The sequence below is a fragment of the Bos indicus genome, chromosome 1 (assembly GCF_029378745.1).
Source record: "Bos indicus isolate NIAB-ARS_2022 breed Sahiwal x Tharparkar chromosome 1, NIAB-ARS_B.indTharparkar_mat_pri_1.0, whole genome shotgun sequence".
NCBI lineage: Eukaryota > Metazoa > Chordata > Mammalia > Artiodactyla > Bovidae > Bos > Bos indicus.
Window position 1 is genome coordinate 77,340,862 of NC_091760.1, and position 22,775 is coordinate 77,363,636.

General features: G+C 39.5%; 1 protein-coding gene across 5 annotated transcripts in view; it reads right to left on the bottom strand.

Annotated features, from left to right (window-relative positions):
- The window catches only part of IL1RAP (interleukin 1 receptor accessory protein), a 154,874-nt gene that overhangs the window by 127,910 nt on the left and 4,189 nt on the right, over window positions 1-22,775 (bottom strand). The gene's annotated exons all lie outside the window — the stretch shown is intronic.

The following is a 22,775-nucleotide window of genomic DNA, read 5'->3' on the forward strand; positions in this document are numbered from 1 at the left end:
ATGTTTTCCTTTGAATAAAGCCAATTAACTAACAGTCAGTCCCATTACCAAGTAATGTCAGGATGAACTATGTGTAACAAATGATACTATGAAGTCCTCTTACTTGAGAACAAGGTATTGTTTATCCTGAAAACATACACACAATAGGCCACTTGATTATATAAGTGTTTGAGATTTTTCTGTTTTTGTAGTCTCTTAGTGGACAGCATGAGATTCATCTATTTTTAATGCTTATTCAGTTATAAGAGTGTTTTCTTTCCTTCTTACCTTTGTGGAGAGGATTTCTTAGATGAGAGGCTTTGTTTTTAATTATATCCTCCCAACATCTCCAAAACCAATAGCATAATTTTCACTAAGATAAGGAAGAAACCCTAAAACACAGACATAAAAGATAGAGAATAATTTTTATTATTACAAACTGGCAGGAAAACCTGAAGAAAGGGCCAGTTGGACTTCTGGAAGAAAAGGCAAGCAGATTTTAAAATAACAAAAGAATATTCATATCTATGGGCTTCCCTGGTGGCTCAGGGAAGCCTGCAATGCCAGAGATTTGGGTTTGATCCCTGGGTCAGGATGATCCCCTGGAGAAGGGAATGACAACCCACTCCAGTATTCTTGCCTGAGAAGATCACAGATTAACACACACACACATTCATATCTGTGAAAACAAATAAAAGATTAATTGTACATCCAAGACAGGTAGGAATGTCCTTGTAGACCAGCTCATGAAAAGGGTTCTGGAATGATTTCCAAAATAAGAATTCTGTGACTTTTGAGGCTTTCAACTTCATACCAGATATACAGACACTGGTCCACCAAAGACAAAAAAACTGTTAAGACAGAAGGTAAGAAAGGGAAAAAGAGACCTTAGGAAGGAGGGAAGAAGTAAGGCAGAGTTGGAAGGAGACAGTGAGATGGAAAGAAAAGAGAGAAAGAGGGAGAATGAGAAAATGAATGTGAATAAGAATAATCAGAATTCAGAGAAGTTAGTCCCTCGTTGGTCTAAAAAACTTTATGCCATTTCCACATATCCATCACCTTCTGGATTTCTCTAAATAAAAGTTCTATGACAATTTTGTTAAACATTTGCTAATATCTATCTTATTGTACATTGTATCATGGTTATTCTTAAACACTTCTCACTTCTATTTATCATGAGCACTTTAAAGACTTGAAGGAAAAGTAAATTTTGTTTTCTCTTTTATAATTCATTTTTCATTCATTACAATGCCATATAGAGAGTACAGACCTAGGAAACATCCCCAAAATAAATTAATGACTATAAGTCAAAAGAAGTGTTCAAACAACTTCATCGTAATAATATAAAAAAAAAAATGAATTTAACAGGGATGACATACTCAAGATTATTTTTTAATAACAGGAGAAAAAAATGCAAATTTTCACTGGGTTTGTTCTCACATGAGTCAATAAAATGTACTATTTAGTAATTTATTTTATTTTTACTTTATCTTATTTAATTCATAGTAATATTATTTATATTTATATTATTTGGACTTATTTTATTATACTATTTTATTTAATCTTGTTATTACATAATTAATATTTTTATTTGGTTTACTTTTTACATTTTTATAATTTTATTAGTGACATTTTTGTGAAGGACCAGAGACTTCATCAGAGTTATACAATTCAGAAGTTTTCAGTATGGGAATAATGAGTGGAATGAATGAATCCATCATGGCTAGAAGAGAAGACAGAAGTGACAGACAAGAAGAAAAATAATAACTCTAGGCAAAGTGCGAAGGATGGCGACGGTGGGAGAAAAATCTGGAGAATCTATAACAGGAGGTGGAAAAAGCCCTTTTGAAATTATGAAGCTTCTCCTTTTCTAAATTTTCATAAAGCAAGTATAATCAATTGACACATTATTTTCCTGAGACCAGATACACCAAAATCTGATTCTGAACCTTACTCTAGCTTGTGATCAGGCTTCCAATTCTTGACACAAATACACAATTGTGTCAGTTGTACAGATACAACTCTATTAATAAAATACAGATACAAAGTGTTACTCTGTGCCTTAATAGCAATTCCTTGAACAGTAAATTCCCATGAGCTTCTGAAAGCTCCAATACCCCATGTCACCGTGGCAGTTCTGAAAGAAGTGAAAGGAGGAAACAGGTTTGATAATGGGGTAAGCCCCTTTGGACCAAGGGTTGTAAAACCCAACCATAGCAATGACAAGAATGAGACAGTTTGAAAGATATCTCACTGACAAGAATCATGAAAATACCCTGCATTCACATAAATATTTCCCCCACATATCCTCCTCATTGAAATCACAGGCTTTCATTCAACAATCCACACTGCAGGGGCACTCCTGCATGCAAAGCCATCCCTTGTGCCCTGCAGATGAAAGAGGAGGAAGACACAGTCCCTGATTCCAAGACTCAGTCTATCAGAATCCACGACTTGAAAGCAATCCAGTGAAAAGCAAAGCTAGATATACGTTCGGAGACACTATTTCTCAAATAGTAATGTGTATAAAGATGATCTGCAGATCTTGGTAAAATAGAGACTCTGAATCAGCAAGTTTAGGGTAGGTAGAACCCCAAATTCTATCTTTCTAGTTCACCCCCAGAGGTTGCTGATGCTGCTGCTCCCTGGACCACATATAAATTGAGAAGCAACAGCCTAAGGCATAAAATGTAATTGTAAATAAAGAACTAAGTAAACCTGAAGTTAGATGTGATTCCTTCTAGCTCATAGGTTTAGAGAAGTTTCATATAGAAGACCCTGCACTGAAACAGGTGGAGAGGCAGAGGAAACAGATGTGTCTTTGTAAGTGGTGGGGACCAGAGAGATCACACAGTGGAGAGTGGGGGAGTGGAGCAGAAGGGACAGAAGGAAAGAGGAGAAGGAATTGTAAAAGGAGAAAATAAGTTGGTCAAAGTGCATGAGTTATTTAGAAGAATATAAGATATCTATAAGACTAGAAGGTAATCTGAAGGGGAGCAGAAAGTGCATGAGTTATTTAGAAGAATACAAGATATCTATAAGACTAGAGGGTAATCTGAAGGGGAGCAGAAAGTGCATGAGTTATTTAGAAGAATACAAGATATCTATAAGACTAGAGGGTAATCTGAAGGGGAGCAGAAAGTGCATGAGTTATTTAGAAGAATACAAGATATCTATAAGATTAGAGGGTAATCTGAAGGGGAGAAGACAAGGAATTATGAGAAGTGGGCCATTTATGACAAGCCAGGGAAAAATGATGGAGTTCTTAAAGGGAGTTGACTCCCTTTTGGTTGTTTTTTCTTGTTTAGTCACTAGGTCGTATCTGACTCTTTTGACACCCCGTGGATGGTAGCCTGCCAGGCTCCTCTGTCCATAGCATTTTCTAGGCAAGAATACTAGAGCAGGTTGCCATTTCCTTCTCCAGGGGATCCTCCTGACCCAGGGATTGAAACCCAGGTCTCCTGCATTGTAGGCAGATTCTTTACCACTGAGTCACCAGGGAAGCCCATTTTTTGGGTAGGGTGCATACATTTAATCACCAATAAGGCAAAGTCTACCTGTTAAAATAAAGCATGCAGAATGAACATTCTAGAAGTTAGGTCTGGTCCAATGTTATTCATATTCCATATTTTTATATTTATAACTAAGTACCTAAATCATTATTGTTTTTTAATGTAACTGCCTTCTGCAAATCATAGCCCATCAGCAGCTGAATACCCTTTTGTCAAATGAGTTTGTGTAGAACCAAAACTAAATGTGATCTGCCCCAAGCTTCTTACGGGACAGGCATTCAGAACTAGAAAATGAAGCAGTGGTTCAGTGGAATCACAAATAATTTGTACTTATGTTTTAAAAACTGACAATTTCCAGAAATATTTCTTAATATAATGTGCTGGAAAAAGAAACTAAATGGGGCTAGAAGAATGTGTAGGGTTTGCACAGATGCTACATGGAAAGACATAGCACAGAGTCAATGCATGGTCACTCAGGTCAAGGGAATCCACAGGATGCCTAGGATATTCAAGCAAGTTGCCTAACCCTAATGGGCAAATTCCTTGCCTCCTCTGCCAACATTATTACTAATAAAAAAAGAAGATAAAGGTACCTAAGGTAAGGGTGTCTAATAAATCCTCTATCAGTATTTGTTTCTGTGTCTGTCCAAATCAGTAAAATCTGTGAATATGGCATTATGGCTCTGTAGCCTGAACATCCTGGAACACATAAATATCACCCATACATATATAAATGGATGTGTGCTTTTGCTCAGTCACTCAATTGTGTCCGACTCTCTGAAACCACATGGGCTGTAACCCACCAGGCTCCTCTGTCCATGGGATTTCCCAGGTAAGAATACTGGAGTGGGTTGCCATTTCCTTCTCCAGGGGAGCTTCCCAACCCAGGGATTTCTTTATAGTCCAACTCTCACATCCATACATGACTACTGGAAAAACCATAGCCTTGAGTAGATGGACCTTTATTGGCAAAATAATGTCTCTGCTTTTTAATATTCTGTCTAGTTGGTCAAAACTTTCATTATAACCTTTTAAAAAATTATATTGGATAGGAAGAAAAACATTATGTCCCCTTCTCTTTTCTTTTCAGCCTTAATTAAACCCACTGCCAGCATATTCATTTGTAACTCCTAGATTCAGATTTTTCCATTTTTTTATACATAACTTTTTTCTTTTTTTACAGAAATAAAATCTTGTGGGGCCACAAATTGCTTTTTTATTTAACAATATATCATTCCCATTTTCCACACCAGTTTATAGAATTATACTTTATTCCTTTTAATAGCTAGATACAATACTATTAACCAGTTATATACCATGGGTTATTTAACCATTTTCCTATTGATGACATTTTGATTATTTTAAAACAATTTGCTCTTCTCATACCATACTTGGGCTTATGGTGATTTTAGTATTAATTTTAAAAAAAAGTCCATAAGGTCCCTAGCATCTACTCAGAAAACCACAGTAAAAATCTGAAGTGATTCCAGTGGCTAAGCAACATAATCTCTAAAAGGGGAGGAAAGGAAAACACACAGGATCAAAGGCATATAGTTATGCCTCAACAGTTGGTAACTCAGTTACTACACAGTGTCAGCCACCAGGTAAACATTTCAGAGCCAGTAATGGTATGCTAGACAGCAACCAGAAACAGTTCTGCATCAACAACAAAAAAAATCAGTCAACTTTACTTATAGTACATTCCTCTTATCTTCACTCTAACAACTTGGTTATCTGAGACTTTAGGCCAAAGCACAGAAGAGTAGCAAATGGGATGGAAGGCAAATCTTTTTCTAAGTAGGCATGTTAATGGCAGTGGGAAACTTGAGGTATTAAAAACAAAGGAGGAATTCCCTGGCCGTCCAGTGGTTAGGACTCCGACCTTTCACTGCTGAGGGAGTGCATGTTCAGTCCCTGGCTAGAGAACTGAAATCCTGCAAGCCAGAAGGTGCAGCCAAAATAAATACAGTTTTCCTTCAAAATGTTACCATTAAATTATCAAAGGATTGCAAAAAAATGCAAACAAGAGAACAAAAAGCAAAAAGAAATATAAAAAACAGTGTTATGGAAGTCTGAGGCCACATAGTGTTAGAGCCTTAAATATTTCAGTAGGTGCTGGGGACATCATTATGCATGGTAAAAAATAACTGATGCTCAAATGATGGCTTTGACTTATTAATTAGAAGTGTAATTTCTCAGGATACTCACTATAAGACAGCTAGCTGTGTCGTATGGAATACACTTTAGAAAAACATACTATTAATATTAAAAGTTATAAGATCATTGATCCTAGAAGACCTGTGGAAGACCTTGGGACAACCACCTAATGTGATAGGCAGAAAAACAAAAATACAAAGCTAACATGACTGATCCAAGGTCAGCTTGTTGTTAAATAATCAGATCTATAATCCAGAATATGTGTGTGTTCAGTTGCTAAGTTGTGTCCAACTCTTTGCCACACCATGGACTGCAGCAAGGCAGACTTCCCTGTCCTTCACTATCTCCCAGAGTTTGCTCAAACCCACTCCAGTATTCTTGTCTGGAGAATCCCCATGGACAGAGGAGCCTGGTAGGCTACTGTCCAGGGGGTCACAAAGAGTTGGATACGACTGAGTGACTAAGCACACTCTCACACATGTCCGCTGAGTCAGTGATGCTATCTAACCATCTCATCCTCTGCCACTTCCTTCTCCATTTGCCTTCAATCTTTCCCAGCATCAGAGTCTTTTCCAAAGAGTCGCTCTTTGCATCAGGTGACCAAAGTAATCCAGGATAGATTGAATCTTATCCCATGTTTGTGGCTATCTCATGATTAAAAAATTGGTAATTAGGACTTGAAAACTTAACTTTTCATAATGTTCCACATCCTAGAAAAAATTGAGTTTTTTAAGAGAGCTGAGGTTCTACCTTAAGAAACACTATAATCAGAATTGTCAATGTGAATGGCCCTCATAAGGAACCGAAGATGAGTTATAAGGTGTAGTTTTCCAAGGAAAAGAGACCTTCTAAACCTAAGAGAAAGAAAGGTGTTATATGTCGGCCAGAAAAGAGTTGCATAAAAGGGAACTTATGTACAAGATGTTTATCATGGGAGAAATAAGTCACACACATAAATCAAATCTCCTTGTCAACATGTTCTTCCAGTCACCAAACTATTGTTTGGAAGAAATCAACTTTGAGAATCTGGCCTGATTCTTTTTCTAAAGACTCATCATTGCTAAATAAACTGAATAGGCAATGCATTTGAAAGGGAATTGCCCAAGAAGGCAGTAGTTCAGGTCTCCCTGTAACTCTGGATAAGGGCCTTGGGGTTAATTACGTGTAAAACGAATGACTTAAATGATGATTTCTAAGTTTTCCTGTAGCTATGATTCATATTTCTAGTCAGGTCTTAGCAAAGGGGAAATCCGAATATCCTGTATTATCCAATACCTGTACAGATGAAGTTTCATGTATTTGCAGTAAATGCTTGTTGCAACAAAGAGTTCCTCTATTTCAAATAGAGGACAGATTTTCCTAAGCCTTACCTTATTCTTAATTGTTTTTTTTTTTAATTAACCCCCTCCTTATCTATCTTCTTATCAAGGTGACCTCTAGAAAGTTAGAAAGGGCCTTGGAAGTCAAATAATTTTATTTGGGATACTATTCAGGACACAGAAGCCCAAAAAGGAGAGCTGACCTTCCTGAGGTCAATAGTTCACTTGTGAAATGTGAAAAGATGGCTTTTGATTCACAGTTCAAGCTTTTCTCTGTTGCAGCCATGCTGCCTTCCAACTCTGAAAAATTACTAAGAAACATAACCATCCCATAAAATAATATCCCATTTATATCCCAGAAGAGTGTCATTTCTAGTCAAGCAATGGTCAAAGGACGACAGCTACTTGGGCCCAGGAGCCATGAGCCTGCTGCCAGGGGAGCTGAAGTTGTGTTCTTGTCCCACAACTTGATAAAGATGTATGGTGTATGCATGAGTCTTGGCCAAGCTACCCCCAGGCAGTGTTGGACCAGATCCCAAGATACTCTTGCAGCTATGACGTTTTCAATATGTTTATTTCCTAAGGACAGTGGGGTTGGCCTGACCAGACAGCTGTGAGTTCCTGAAGCCTACCTTTAAAGGATATGACTTCATAGTTTGAGATACCCAATTATAATAGATTTCAGCAAAGCATACTTGAAAACAGTGTTATTCTCTAAGCTGTGTCCGACTCTTTGTGACCCAATGGACTATAGCTCGCCAGGCTCCTCTGTCCATGGAATTCTCCAGGCAAGAATACTGGAGTGGGTAGCCATGCCCTTCTCCAGGGGATCCTCCTGACCTAGGGATTGAACCTGGGTTTCCTGCATTGCAGCTGTATTCTTTACCATCTAAGCCACTAGGGAAGCTCAAAGCATACTTAGCTATATAGCATTTCTTTGAGGAAAAAAAAAAGCTGAACTGGGTTGGACATTGGTAAACCCTTTTTAAGTCCTGAGCGGAAAAGATCATCTCATTTAATTGAAAAGCACTGTCCATTCTTACACGCAGTACCCGTCTGAATGACCCACTGCCAGTTTTGGTAAGTCTCTTCCTATTCATTCAAATTCAATCTGTTAATCAACTCCTGGACACTTTCTATCATTCTAACACTCCTTTTTTCAAGAACAGAGGTACTATCTCAATTCTGTTATTAAATCAATTATCAATTCTGAACAGCACAACTTTCAGATTAGTAGTAAGCCAATTAAAAAAATGTAAATAAAAGAAAATGGGGGTGGGGGCAGGAGCCTTGCACTCCTGTCATCCTGGGCTGCAAGCGGCTCTCCTTTGAAATGGCAAGAAGAAAATGCTCTCAAAGACATTTTCTCACATGCTGCCAACTGCAGAGGGATTCTTTTGCAGGGGAAGCTTGTCTGATCTGATTTAGACTTGTTTCAAGGTGTGTCTCAGTTCTTCCAAGAGGTCTGCCCTAAGCAAGACCGCATTCATTAGCAATTGAAAAACAACAATCCAGAGCTGGCAGCCAGGGGGAGATTTTTCTATACGGAAGTGCACCTCCCACGTGTTCTGGTCACAGACACGACCGGGCTGGTAAGAGGGCCCCACGGATCCGTGCCAGGCACAGACACAAGCTTCCATTCTGACACGAAGTGCTGCCAAGCGGGAGGAAACCACATCCTTCCTCATCCTGAGTCCCCTTCTTAAATCGAGTAGTTGTTCAGACGGGGGAAGCACAGTGGGGAGGGAGGAGGCGATATCACTAGATGGTGTTCATTTTAACAAGGACAAACCTTTATTCCCAAGATAAAGTTTCTAAGTGAATTCAAGACAGAATCTCAAAGCCGGAAAGGCCCTCAAAAGTCATTTCAATTCAAACTTTTTTCCGATATTTAATTCTCCCAGTAATATCCTTGCCAAGTGGATATGGGGGTAGGGGGTGGTGGTTAAATATCTCCAGGGATGGTGAAATCATGACCAGTTCACTTTTCATGTGACCTGAATGGTACGCGCATCTCGTTATGTCAGGCAAGACTCTGATCCCCTGGAATTTCTGCCTACCTGTCCTGGTTGAGGTCTCTGGAGCCATAAGAGGAACGTGACTCTCTTTGATAGAAACCTTTGGACATTTAACCCAGTAGTTCCAGTATCTGAAAGCATCATTTTCAAGTCTCCACAGAGCTCCCAAAGTTGGGAGACTTGGGCTTTTGGAAAGTTCTTATTCCTCTACTCATCTTTCCAAACCTCAAAGTGAGAAAAGCATACTGAGGAAATGAAAATGCCATTAGAACAGGAAGAAGTGGCATCAACTCATTAAGGCACCTTCTGTGCTACCTGGACTTGAAAAGAGATTGAAAAGGGAGAATGCAAAGCAATAAGAAGCCAGAAATAACCAGTGAACTAGCTCACCCAAGCCGGATATCTAGGAAATTGTCAGACTGATCAGTGCAGCAATTAACATCATTTACAAGATGCTCATGTGTGCGTAAGCAATGTGATGAGGTCCCAGAATAGAGGGGACACTGCATCACAGTGGGACAAAGCATCTGGCTTCAGCATGGGCTTTGGAATCCCAGAGACCAGGCCTCCAATCCCCAATGGCTGTATAAGATTCTTAGCCAGGCTGAGTCTCCTTATTTGTGGGCGGGGTCAGTGAGACATCTCATGGCATTACAGGTATGAGGATCATGTGAGATAATTTCATAAGGCACCCAACACATAGTAAGCATTCCAATTCCTTAGCTATAATTATTTTTTCTCATTACTAGGAGTCTAGCTTTCAATTCTCCTAAATGTTCCCCTACATACTGTAGCAAATTCAGGAAGCAGAAAACCCACCTGTTGGGTAGAAAGAAATGAGGGCAATGCTCACGTGGGAGAACCAAAGCAGGAGAAGCCGTATATTAGAGCAGAAAGTACACTGGACTAGAACTTGGAAGGCCAGGTATAGACAGGTTTGACCAACTCTAAACCAGGGATATCCTTTTCCAGCCTATTTGCAAAGCCAGAGGTTTAGTCTCTCTGACTCTACAATTCAGTTTTCTCAGAGAATTCCTGCAAGTATTCCTTGAAGCTTGATTTCTATACACTTCCTCCTGCTCCCTTGTGCTATGCATTAATAACAGCAACAACCTTAGATGACCTGAAGTATAGGACCTGAAGTTGTCATCCTAACTTGCTATGCCATAGGGACCCCTCGAGGAGAACAAACCACTGCAGAGGTGCACTGAATGGAGCCTATAGCTTTTGTACGCACTTCTTGTTCACTGTTGAAATCTCAGTCATACAGTACTGAGTTAAGTGTGTGTTTTAAATGTCAAGATAAGTGACTGAGTTCTGCTGTGTTTTGACAAGTAAAAAGCCAGAAGACATGATTCTTAAACATGCAGGAATATGTGCTTGGAACCACTGTTAGGGAAGATTTATGGAATGGCCTAATTCAGATTGTATACATCTCCTCAGGATGCTAAGGTACCTGCTCAGGTAAAGGAGGCTTTCCTCTTTGCCCTATGTTTGGTGTTCTGTGCTTTGAGGGGAAGACAGTAAAAATCCTGCAGGAGGGTGAGGTATCAGACAGCTGGAACTGTAACACCTGGGTTACAAGGAGCCTGCTCTCCAGACAGAAACAGCCCTTGAAGGCAGTGAAGTGCAAAAACTATGGACAGATTTAGAATAGAGACACAGTCAAACCAGAGATGTGTCCCAAGAAGATTAGCAGGCAGTGGTGCACAGAGTGAAATGAAAGGATGAGCGGCAGAAAGGTGTCCATTGAATCTGTGGAACTGCAGTGAGTGTGCTTGAATCATCAAGGGCTAAGAGGTCACTCGATGGTCATCACCACCTCTGAGCTTCAGTTTTCTCACTTATACTAATTCAGACCAAATTGACCTTGCAGAGTTGTTGTCAAATCAAATGAGATAATGGACATGTAAGTGATTTGCAAATTGTTAGGCACTGGACCGACATATGGGAACACTCCTATTACCACTCAGTAAAACCGAAAAGCATTATTTTACTAAGTGGAAATAAATAAATTATAGCATCTTCCTCTCAAAATGATACTGATGCCGTTGCATAAGCCAATTTCATTTCCAACTACATACACACGTTCTCTTGCTCTTCACACACCACAGCAGAAGCATTAGGGAGTTTTAAAGGACAGTTATCTTGTATGCCACAAGGACATTATAGTTGACAATATTAGCCATATATCAAACCAGCTTGGCTTGCAATGTACACAAAGACTTTTTATTCTCAGGATGGTCCTGAACAACTCTTAGGATGACTCTGAGTCACCTCCTTCGGTGAGAACAGAAGAGAGCTCTGGAAATGTAAATTTTCTTGCCTGGATTATTATAATAGAATGATCATTCATTGCCCACCTATTCCCTTTCTAAGGCCCAATGCTTTGACACTAATTGCCAGACCAATCTAAAACACAGGTCTGATTTTTTCCCTCTCTTGCTCAAGAATATTCAGTGTTTCTCCCTGCCTCATAGGATTAACCACAAATTCCTCAACTGAGTATGTAAAGTCCTCAAAACATAGTCTCTACTCACCGTTTTTAGTCCGATCTCCAGTGACCCCAGTACGCATGTACCCATCTCCTGGTCAAACGGGGCTCTGACCAGTAAGGCACTCGATTCTCTCCTTTGCTTTATGTTTTCATCATGTTTCCTTTATCTGTAGTATCATTTGTGGTTTTTAATTTCATCAGATTAGTTCAACTGGAATTAAGTTTTCCAGAATCATCTTCTCTGCATGGTTGTGAGTTAGGGCTGGCCAAAAGGAAATGTGTGCGGGATTTGCAGGGGAGAAGTAAAGCAGCAGAAGTTGCTTTGGGAGGCTCTGTCTAGGTACCTGGGTACTACTGCATCCAATGCATGATACTGCTGATCTGGTGGCTCACCTCCTAGGTGGGCGCTGCAGATAGGTCCATGGCTCCCTCAGCTCCTGCCAGATCCCTCCTTCAATGTCTTCCTGCCCAAGGCCAGGTATTTATGAAGCACATGAATAAGAATATCAGGTCCGTTTGCAGGGCACTCACACAATATAGTTAGATATGCAGCAAGACAGTTAAGGGGTGCTGTGCAGTTTGTCCCGCAGGCTCCAGGTGGCTTTTTTCCATTTCACAGCATTTCTTCCTGACTGCCTGCCTATCAAAGGCAAAGGCAACAGATTTCTTTACTGGCTCCTTCACAGCATCCCTAGTGACCCCCCAACCATCTTCTTTGTGGCCTTTCTTTGCCCTGCTTCTCCCACCATTGTGAGGCTAATCCTTATGACAAATTCCACATTCCATACCATTCATCCATATCATTTCTGCTTCCCTGGTCGGTCCCCAATGCATACGTCATTCGTCATTCATTCCTCCTCACCAATCTCTCTGTGTCCAAAACCTGCCTGTCCATCACTTCAAGATTCACTTCAAATACCACTTCTCATAAACCACTTCCTGAGTGACACAGCCGCTTCTTCCTTCAAAACATCAAAATATTTTGCCACATATCTTTTAAAAGTTACATTATAGACTTTTAGGCTAAACTATTATACAAGTTATATTATCAATACAACCTCTGGTGCATCTTTCTTTCATAATGATCTATAAATTCTTATTCTTCTGGAGTTGTGCTTATGTAGTCGCAATTGAATCTCCAAATCTCATCAGGGTTTTAACTACAGAAGGATCTGAAAAACTGCTTGGTATTCAAAAGAGTAAATGAATTATCCATACCACCAATCCCTTTTTAATAACATGGGCAAGCAAGAACTAACGCTACTGTGTATGGCATTTTCTCACTTATATGGAGATTATTTCTAAGCCACCTTACCTTTCAATTCTTTTCCCTTAAATAAGAGCCTCTCCAGTCTGAATCCAACACTATTTATTCTTATCTTATACATGGTTCTAGTAAAACTCATTAGTTGGCTCCCTAACCTATAGAAAAACAGAAAAAGCTAACTGTACAGAGCATGCAAGATAACTGGTAGAGTAAAATATGCTAAAAGCAAGAAATAATAGCAGACAATGAAAGAGAAAATGTATGAAAATCAGATTACACAAATTGAAAGGATACCAGTTTGAGGCCATTTAGTATATACAAGTAAATGATCTCACCTCAATAAATTCTAAAGGAATTACAGTCCATCCAATAAACTGTCCTGAATTACCAATATTAAGTAATGTTACATATTTTAGAATAATCTTCTTTTGAAAGAACTTTTAAAACAAAAACAAAGAATGTAAAAGCTATTGGGATTTCATCATTTAAAAATCCCATAGCAGCACCCATTCTCAGAAAAAAAAGGAATTTTTGTTTTTATTTTGTCATGCATTTATTCAACAAATGTGTAATGAGTGTCAACTATGATTCAGGTACTCTTCTCTAGTGTTTGTGTACTTTTGCTCCAGGGAAATCATCAGATTTGGGAGAAGTGGGACCATAAAAAAAATCACACCTTTTAAAATATCTCATAAAGAAAGCAGAAAAGAAAGTCATTATAAATCAGCACCACATTGGTTTCCTACCAAGAAGCAAGTAAAGGCAGCCAACAAAATCGGACGGAGTTCATTGTTGCCGGCTTCTTCCAGGGCGAAATAAACTGTCAGCTGGAATGAAGCTTCTCGCCTCCCCACACAACCGTTGCCTCATTTCTCTGCCAAACACCTCTTCACTGCAGGGAAGGTCCCAGGAGACGCTAAAGGTGTTACAACCCTGCTCAGTTTGCTTGGAAGAAAAATGTGGCAAAAAAACATTTGTAAGAAATATTTGTTTTTTATCATCACAGCTCCCAAAACACATAAGGAGGCAACTGTGGCCCTTTAAAATTTTTTCCCGTAGTTCACAACTAAAATTTAAAACTCACATGCGTTTGAGAAAGGATTGAATGAGATCATGGAAATAAAGCACTCAGCACAGCTCCTGGCACACAAGAAGCATTGGATCAATATTAGTGATAATGATTAGCAAGAGGTCCTAAAAGCCTGGCAAGTTGTATAAATTAGCCTCATTAAGTGTTATCTGGGGCAAAAATTTGAGTCTTTGGCTGTTTTTCCTTAGTCACCCAGAACGCTCTGGGGCCATCACTGGAAGATAAAATAATTTTACATCAAGCCAGGTTTGGCTGGAGATGGGCAGGATTAGAAATGCTGCCTGCGGGGATGTTTTGAGGATAGACTCAAGGCATATCTACAGCACCTTTACCCCATCTTGTTCCCCATGACTGGCCCTTCTACCTACTGACGTGTCCTGCTGAGGGCAAGGTACCAGAATGGGTCCTGGAACAAAATTATACACTGATTATATGATTGGATTTGGGGCTTTGATTTTTAAAGGACGTTAATAAAACTAGTGTAACTGAAAAACTAAATGGTGTGTGTAAGCATGTTTGGAGAGGTTGTTTTAGTTCAGAAAATAATAAAAGTAGCTTAAGTGAACTAAGTACTAATTATGTTGCAGGTACTCTGCTAAGCACTTTATAAACGTATTTAATCCTAAAAAAAGTTCTACATCCTTATGCCAATAGCACAAATGAGGAAACAGGGTTAGAGATGTGAACAAATTTTACCATATCTCAGGGAGATTAAGTACATTTCCCTGCCCAGGTTGTTGTAGTCTAAAACCCACATGTTTATCACTGTATGCTAATAAAATAATACAATTTAAAAGGTCACACATTTGTTCACTGATTCAATACATTTATTGAACTATTCCTTCATGGAAGCACCGTGAAATGGAACATGCAGAGATAAATAAAATATTGAGGGTCACTTCTTACAATCGAGGGCAAGCAATATGGAACAATGGTTAAGCTTGCCCAAGCTCAAACTTGACTCTACAGTTGACTAACTCTGTGACCTTGGCCTCAGTTTTCTCTTCTGTAAAATGGTGATTATAACAGCACCTACCTCTTAAACTTGTTCTGAGGCTTTGATAAGTTAATGCTTGTAAAGTTTACATTATCAGGAGGCATGTATGAGCCCACTTATGCATGTGTCAGTAAAGACTTCAGGGAGAAGTTCTACTTTCAGAGAGAAGAGTTAGGTGCCATTTAGACTTTTAGACCAGCAAGAAGAAATTGATCTCGGGTATTATTAAATTTGCCTTTCACATGCTCACCCTTTAGGAGAGCAGATTTCAGAAAATGGTACCTAAAATCTCATAAAGAAAGAGCTCTAGGTCCAATGTCTTGGGGGATGGATTACATAAAACACCTACACAAGAACTGTAAAATTTCCAGCTGAATTGAATTGAGCAACAGTGCATACATATCCATTGATTACTTAGTGTATTTGGAAAAAATACTGATACCGTTTGAGAAAAAGAAAAGGAAAGTGGTTTTGCCTATTTAACCTGCTTCTTTTGTTGTTTTGCTGGACAATACGATGGGAAAGAAAGGCTATGAATGACTCATCAATGAAACTAAATTGTGTCCTCGTTTGTTCTAGGAACCTACATGAGATCAGAACAATTTGTTTCTTCACCTTAGAAATAAATTCTTCCATTTTCCTTCATTCTCTGTTTGAGGTTTTAAATATGTCAAACCCAGTCATCATTCTACCTTAGCTCTTTCAGTAACTTCCTGCTGCACTTGGCATACAATCCAAACCCCTTACCTCTGCTTTGAAGGCCACTTTGATCTAGTCCCTGCTTCTCTTAGGACCTCATTCCCAGCCCTTCTTTCCCTCTCACCAGGCCCCTGCCACTTCAACCATGTCCAGAATGATCCTGGCTCCTTCTCAGTCTTTTTTCTAGCTCAAACATCACTTTCTCAGAGATGTTACCCCGACTACTCTACTTAAAACCGCCCCTCCCCAACAGCCTCCAACTAGTTGTTGTTGTCATTATTTTCATCTCAGCCTCTATTTCCCCTTATTTCTTATCCTGAAATTATTAGTATTTTGTCTGTTTACTTATTTGTTATCTGTTTATGTGTATACATATATGCTAAGTCACTTCAGTCATGTCCAACTCTGTGCGACCCCATAGACGGCAGCCCACCAGGCTCCTCTGTCCCTGGGATTCTCCAGGCAAGCACACTGGAGTGGGTTGCCATTTCCTTCTCCAATAAGAAGGAATATACATATATATACATGTATACATATATACATATATATACATGTATACATATATATATACACATGTATACATACACATATATATTTTTCCTTTGGTATCTTTCTCAAACTATTCATAGTAATGTTAACATCAAGGAATCACCTCAATCACATCTGCTTTCCAAGGCAATTTTGGACAATTTCTAAGTATATGTATATACACACTTATATATACACACATATTTTGCACACATATAAATTTATATTTCAATATTCTAAATATATAGTCGATATCCTAATATACATGTACACATACATAGGCATATATGTATGTGTATAAGTGTATGTGGAGAAGGCAATGGCACCCCACTCCAGTACTCTTGCCTGGAAAATCCCATGGGCAGAGGAGCCTGGTGGGCTGCAATCTGTGGGGTTGCGAAGAGTCGGACATGACTGAGTGACTTCACTTTCACTTTTCACTTTCATGCATTGGAGAAGGAAATGGCAACCCACTCCGGTGTTCTTGCCTGAAGAATCCCAGGGACGGGGAGCCTGGTGGGCTGCCGTCTATGGGGTCACACAGAGTCGGACACGACTGAAGTGACTTAGCAGCATAAGTGTATGTATATATAATGAATTGGTTATTTCATTATTTTATATTTGTTTTGTTGTTGTTGTTCAGTCACTCAGTCATGGCCGACTCTTTATGACCACATGGACTATAATCTGCCAGGCTTCTCTGTCCAAGGGGCTTTTCAGGCAAGAATACTGGAGTGGGTTGCCATTTCCTTCTCCAAGTGTCCTTCTCGATCCAGGGATTGAACCTGAGTTTGTAATTCATTTACTTATCCATTTCCATCTATTTCTTTTTACTCTATGTGGATAAATAATACTAACATCTTTACATTTATTCATTCATCATTTACTCATGATGCTATTTGCCTCATTTAGGCAGATGCTCTTTGCTGGGTACCCAGGATACAGCAGTGAGAAAAATAAAGGTCCCTGCCCTTGTGGATTTTACTCTAGTGGAAGTACACTAATCACTAAACAATAGATAATATACTAAATAGCATGTGGAAGCCAACAAGGTGATAACTATTATGGACTAAAGAAAAAGTTGAGCAGGGTAAGTAAGATCAGGAATGCCAGGAGTATGGACAGGAAGCAGGATGAGGGGCAATTTTATAATGATATAAAAGCAGTCAATGAACTTCCCTGACGGTCTAGTGGCTAGGACTTCCAATACATGGGGCCTGGGTTCAATCCTTGATCAGGGAACTAGATCCCACATGACACACTATGAGTTCGAGTGCCGCAACTAAGGCCCAGAGCAGCCAAATAAAGAAATAAGATAAATAGTTTACAAACAAAAAATAAAACAGTCAAAATATCCTTCACTGACCAGACACTGAGCAAAGGCTTCAAGGAGATGAAGAAGCTAGCCATGTAGTTATCTGGGACCCTGAGTCAAAGAGGAAACAGAATGGAAATCATAGGAGGTCTTGCAAGGTATCTTAAAGACTGGCTTATAAGCTGAGAAAAATAAAGGGTGGTTATTTATGCTGGTCCGTCTTATGGGTACTTTTTAGATATTAACTTACTTAGTTTTCACAACAACCCAATGAGTAATCTACTTTGTTTATCTCATTTTATATGGAGAAGTTATATATCTTGTCCTGTATTACACAGATGGAGCCAGAATTTGAACCTATGTAAAATGACTGTGGACTCTTAGAATACACTGCTTCTCAGTATAGAAAATTTTAATCTAGCAATTCCCAGACTTCAGTACAGAGGCCCTAGGTACCTGCTACTTTAACAAACTATCCAGATGATTCAGATGTAGATGGTCCACGCTCCACAATTTATCACTGGTTTAATTCCTCCATCTGAAAACTTTATAAATGTTTTAAAGTTAATTATCATATTTATTTCCTGGCGTTTACCAAGCATTTATCTCCAGTGATGGCCAAACTGGGAAAGATTTTCTTAGACCGGCTGAAGTACCTACTTGGTATATTCCCACTTTTTATCTGGCTTTATCTGTTGTGGTTGTTGTTGTTGTTCAGTTGCTCAGTTGTGTCCGACTCTTTGTGACCCCATGGCTTGCAGCACGCCAGGCTTTCCTGTCCTTCACTGTCTCCCAGAGTTTGCTCAAACTCAAGTCCGTTGAGTGAGTAATGCCATCCAACCATCTCATCCTCTGTTGTCCCCTTCTCCTCCTACCTTCAATCTTCCCCAGCATCAGGGTCTTTTCCAATAAGTGAGCTCTTCCCATCATGTGGCCAAAGTATTGGAGCTTCAGCTTCAGCATGGTTTTATCTGAGTTTCATCAAAGGGGAAAGGCTGGGACTTCCCTGGTGATCCATTGGTTAAGACTTCACTTTCCAAACCAGAGTGTGCAGCTTTGATCCCTGGTAGGGGAGCTAAAGCGGAGAAGGCAATGGCACCCCACTCCAGTACTCTTGCCTGGAAAATCCCATGGGTGGAGGAGCCTGGTAGGCTGCAGTCCATGGGGTTGCTAAGAGTCAGACATGACTGAGCGACTTTACTTTTCACTTTCATGCATTGGAGAAGGAAATGGCAACCCACTCCAGTGTTCTTGCCTGGAGAATCCCAGGGACGGGGGAGCCTGGTGGGCTGCCGTCTATGGGGTCTCACAGAGTCGGACACAATTGAAGTGACTTAGCAGTAGCAGTAGCAAGGGAGCTAAAAATCTCACGTCTCCCAGCCAAACACAAAATCAAAACACAAAACAGAAACAATATTGTAGCAAACTTAATACAGACTTTTAAAAAAGATGAGGGAAAGGTTTTGGAGTAAATGTAGTGCTGAGTTAAGAGGGAGGAATAGATAAAGAAGGCCTTTTAGGAGACACATATTAAGAGCCATGGACTTAATATATTTAATCTTACATTAACTTCTATAATTAAATATATAGATATAAGTGTAGATATAAATATAGATGTCTGTCTAACTAGGAGATGGCTAGAACAGACTTTTTTTACCATTTCACAGATGACAAAACTAAGTCTGGGCAGGCTAAACAATCAGTATTTAGAATTCAAATCCAACTCTGACTTCAAAGCCAGCCAGCTTTTCATTACTCACTTTATCCATTCAGGGCCCAACCCTGTCATTGTCTTACACTGGAACTGGAAAATGGAAGTATAATCTTCCAGAAAAGTGATCTTCAGTATGTATTACACTCAGAAGTGTCCATCATTTCTATAAGCTGAATGAAATCCTATATCTATTTCAGTGACAGCCAAGCTTCTTCAATGGGCACTAAATTAGCTCAAAAGAAGAAAGCAGAAAATATGCACTCATAATACAACAATCCAAATTCAAGCTACATATTTTATTCCTTTATTTCTTTGTAGAAGATTATGGTGGTTAATAGGGACCTCCCTGCGGTTCAGATGGTAAAGAATCTGCCTGCAATGCAGGAGAACAGGGTTTGATCCCTAGGTTGGGAAGATCCTCTACAGAAGGGAATGGCTACCCACTCCAGTATTTTTGTCTGGAGAATCCCATGGACAGAGGAGTCTGGCAGGCTAGTTCATGGGGTCACAAAGAGTCAGACACAACTGAGCAACTAACACATACTACTATGGTGATTAATGGTGCTATAGAGCTTCCTTTAGGAAGAGCTTCCTTCCTTTATATATATATTTATTTTTTATATATATATATATATATATATATATATATATATATAAAAATCTCTTTTCATTTACCAAACAATAAATGTCAATATGCCTAATCCAAGTGTCTGTTTACTCCTCCCACCCCAAAACCTGGATCCAGAAGGGGAAAACAGTTGCAGGTTGTGAGAATGTGGCAACATCACATCCGTAAGGACACAGAAGGTGTCTTTATGGATCTGCCTCCTAGTCCTGAGCTCACTTGTGATTCTCACTGAGGTCAAGAAGGCTGCCAGGTACCTGGATTTTAGGACATTCCTCGTGCCATGACATATGTGTGGATGCCTGCATGCAACTAAGAGTACGGTTCTACTCTTAGCTTCCCATGGGGCCTCTAAGTCATCACTCTACAGGCACAGACTCATAGAACACCATGCCTTGGAGAGCACCTCATCCAAATTCCTCATTCTAGAGGTGAGAAAAAGGACTCTCAGAGAAGGAAAAGCCACTGACCAGTACCAGGGTTGGTGGACTGAATGATCAAGGGGGAAAAAACACAACCTTGGAGTTAGAAAGCTAGAGTCCAAGTCCCAGCTCCACTCTTCACTGGCTGTGTGACCTCCACAAATATTCAGCCTCTCAAACTCAGGATGTTAAATGATGCTGAAAACATTTACTTTGGTTACCTCAGATTATTGTAAGAAAAATAAATTTTGTCTGCATTGTATATAATAACAAGCATTTTGAGGGCTTAAAATTCTACAAAAACCAAAAAATGTTAATTTCAACCTAGGCCTTCTAGTTTCTAATACAGTATAAATGTGGGCATGCACGTGAATATCACTGCAGTTGTTAATTCTAATAAAGGTTAAAATTCCTACACACCATGATCTTAACAAATGTTTTGGCATCTGACTGACATTGACCAAAAGCTAAATGAAATGTGTTTATTATCCCTTTCACAGATGATGAGAATAAAGTAGAGACAGACCATATAAGTTGTTCAAGGTCAAACCCAGGGAAGATGGTCTGATGGTAAAGCCCATAATCTTACACAACCATAATTTTAGGTCACCATAGCATCTAACCAAAACTGGCTTAAAGAAGGAACTGTGATATCTATGAAGAGAACATTTTCAGCTATCAGAGTTTATAAAATGACTGGTTCTCTTCTCTGTTGCTTTTAGCATTGATTGGGAAAAGAAGCCTGTGTAATCATAAGGGCTTACAGGCTGGACAGGAAAAAACCACAGGCATCTCCTACATATAAACTAGTCATAAAAGGTCATCCAATTATATCAAGTAAGAGCTGGACTTTTTCACTGCTCTTAGAAATCAAGACCAAAGTTCACTGCAGCTGCCCACTTCCCTGGAAACTTCCTACTTTCTTGCAGGTAATTCATTTATGTCACTTGACACGGGCCTTGCTGTCAATACATGTAAGCATGAACTTCAGAGTCATCATTCACTGTGTTTGCACAAAATGCCCTGTATTGTTGGGATTAAAATGTCTTTTTCCATGATTGAGCCAGTGACATTCAAGCTTATTAAAATTTGTGACTCCTCATCCTTTGTGTTATTTTTTTACCACAAAATTTAAAAAAATAATAATAATGTTACTTTATTAGTTTGTAGAGACAGCCTTTGCAATAATGAATGATATGATAAAGTATGGGCTTCCCTGGTGTGGCTCAGCAGTAAAGAATCTGCCTGCAATGCAAGAGACGGGGGAGACGCAGGTTCAATCCCTGGGTTGGGCAGAACCCCTGGAGGAGGAAATGGCAACCCATTCCAGTATTCTTGCCTGGGAAATCCCATGGACAGAGGACCCTGGCGGGCTACAGTCCATAGGGTCTCAAAGAATTGGACATGACTAACTGAATACATGTGATAAAGTATGAGAAAGCTAGAAAGCCAATGCTACAGTACATGACATAGTATGAACCCATCATTGCTTAAACTCTGCACATTTTGAGTACAGGACCTGCACTAGGTATGGGGCAGGATAAACCACACCCTCAGTTGTTTAGGTATTCATCAGGGACTTGTACAAGAATACTAAGGGACAAATTACTGACCAACAGTAATAAAAAGAAAATTTTTTTTAAACTTATAATTATCATAGAGACAGAAAGAATATGTTACAAGCATTTTAAAGGGTCTCCAAAACTTGGAAAAATCAAGAAAAATTTGAGTAGCAGATTTGGAAAGAAAAGTAGGGGAAAGGAGATAGTAGTTTAAGGTGGTGTGGTGTGAGCATACAGGAGGAGACATTGATAAATCTAGCTATGTGAGTCCTCAGGTCTTATGGTATAGTGTCCAATAAACACTGGAGAGTTGACCAGAGAGCTGTGTGCTCAGGCACACAGGTTCTAATCCTCACTAACTGGATAACTGTGGGCAATTCTCTAAGTTTCTCAGAGCCTCAGTTCTTTCATCTGTAAAAGCCAGACAATAATATAGATCTGAGAGTTATTTTATGCTTAAATGAAATGACAGAAGTACATGCACTGATGAATGCTGATTTCCTTTGCCCTCCTCTGTTTAACCAGAAAATAGGTTTCTTGGCATAAAACAATCAGGTTATTTCTCTTCATTTCCCTTTCAGTCTCTAGCCTTGACTTTTACAAAGAGACGTGGTGATAGAATTTCAGAGTTGAAAGGAATCTTAGAGAAAAATAACAATGCATTGCAGCAGAAGAGCCTTAAAGATTCACTAGACCAGCTCTCTCACACTTTAGGCCCAAAGGTAATGCGGCTTCCCCCAGCACAGGCAAGATAATACCAGGATCAGAAGATGAAATGGGGAGGGGTGGGTCGTGGGTCTCAATTCAGGTCCTCAGTTCTAGTCCAGAGCAGAATTTCAGGTCTTTCCTAGCTCTAAAGTGAAAGGCAAAGATGTGTCTCAGCAGTGGTGTCTGCTTTGTGCTACATGACAATGTCCTGCTATGTAACCTCTCTGAGTCTCAGTTGCCTCAAAAGTACACAGGATGACTATAAGGATTGAATGATATGATGCTGGTAAAACACTTAGTACAAGCCATATGGGGATCACTAAAAGCAGATCACTGAATGATTTAATCAAAAATCATTAAATTTTG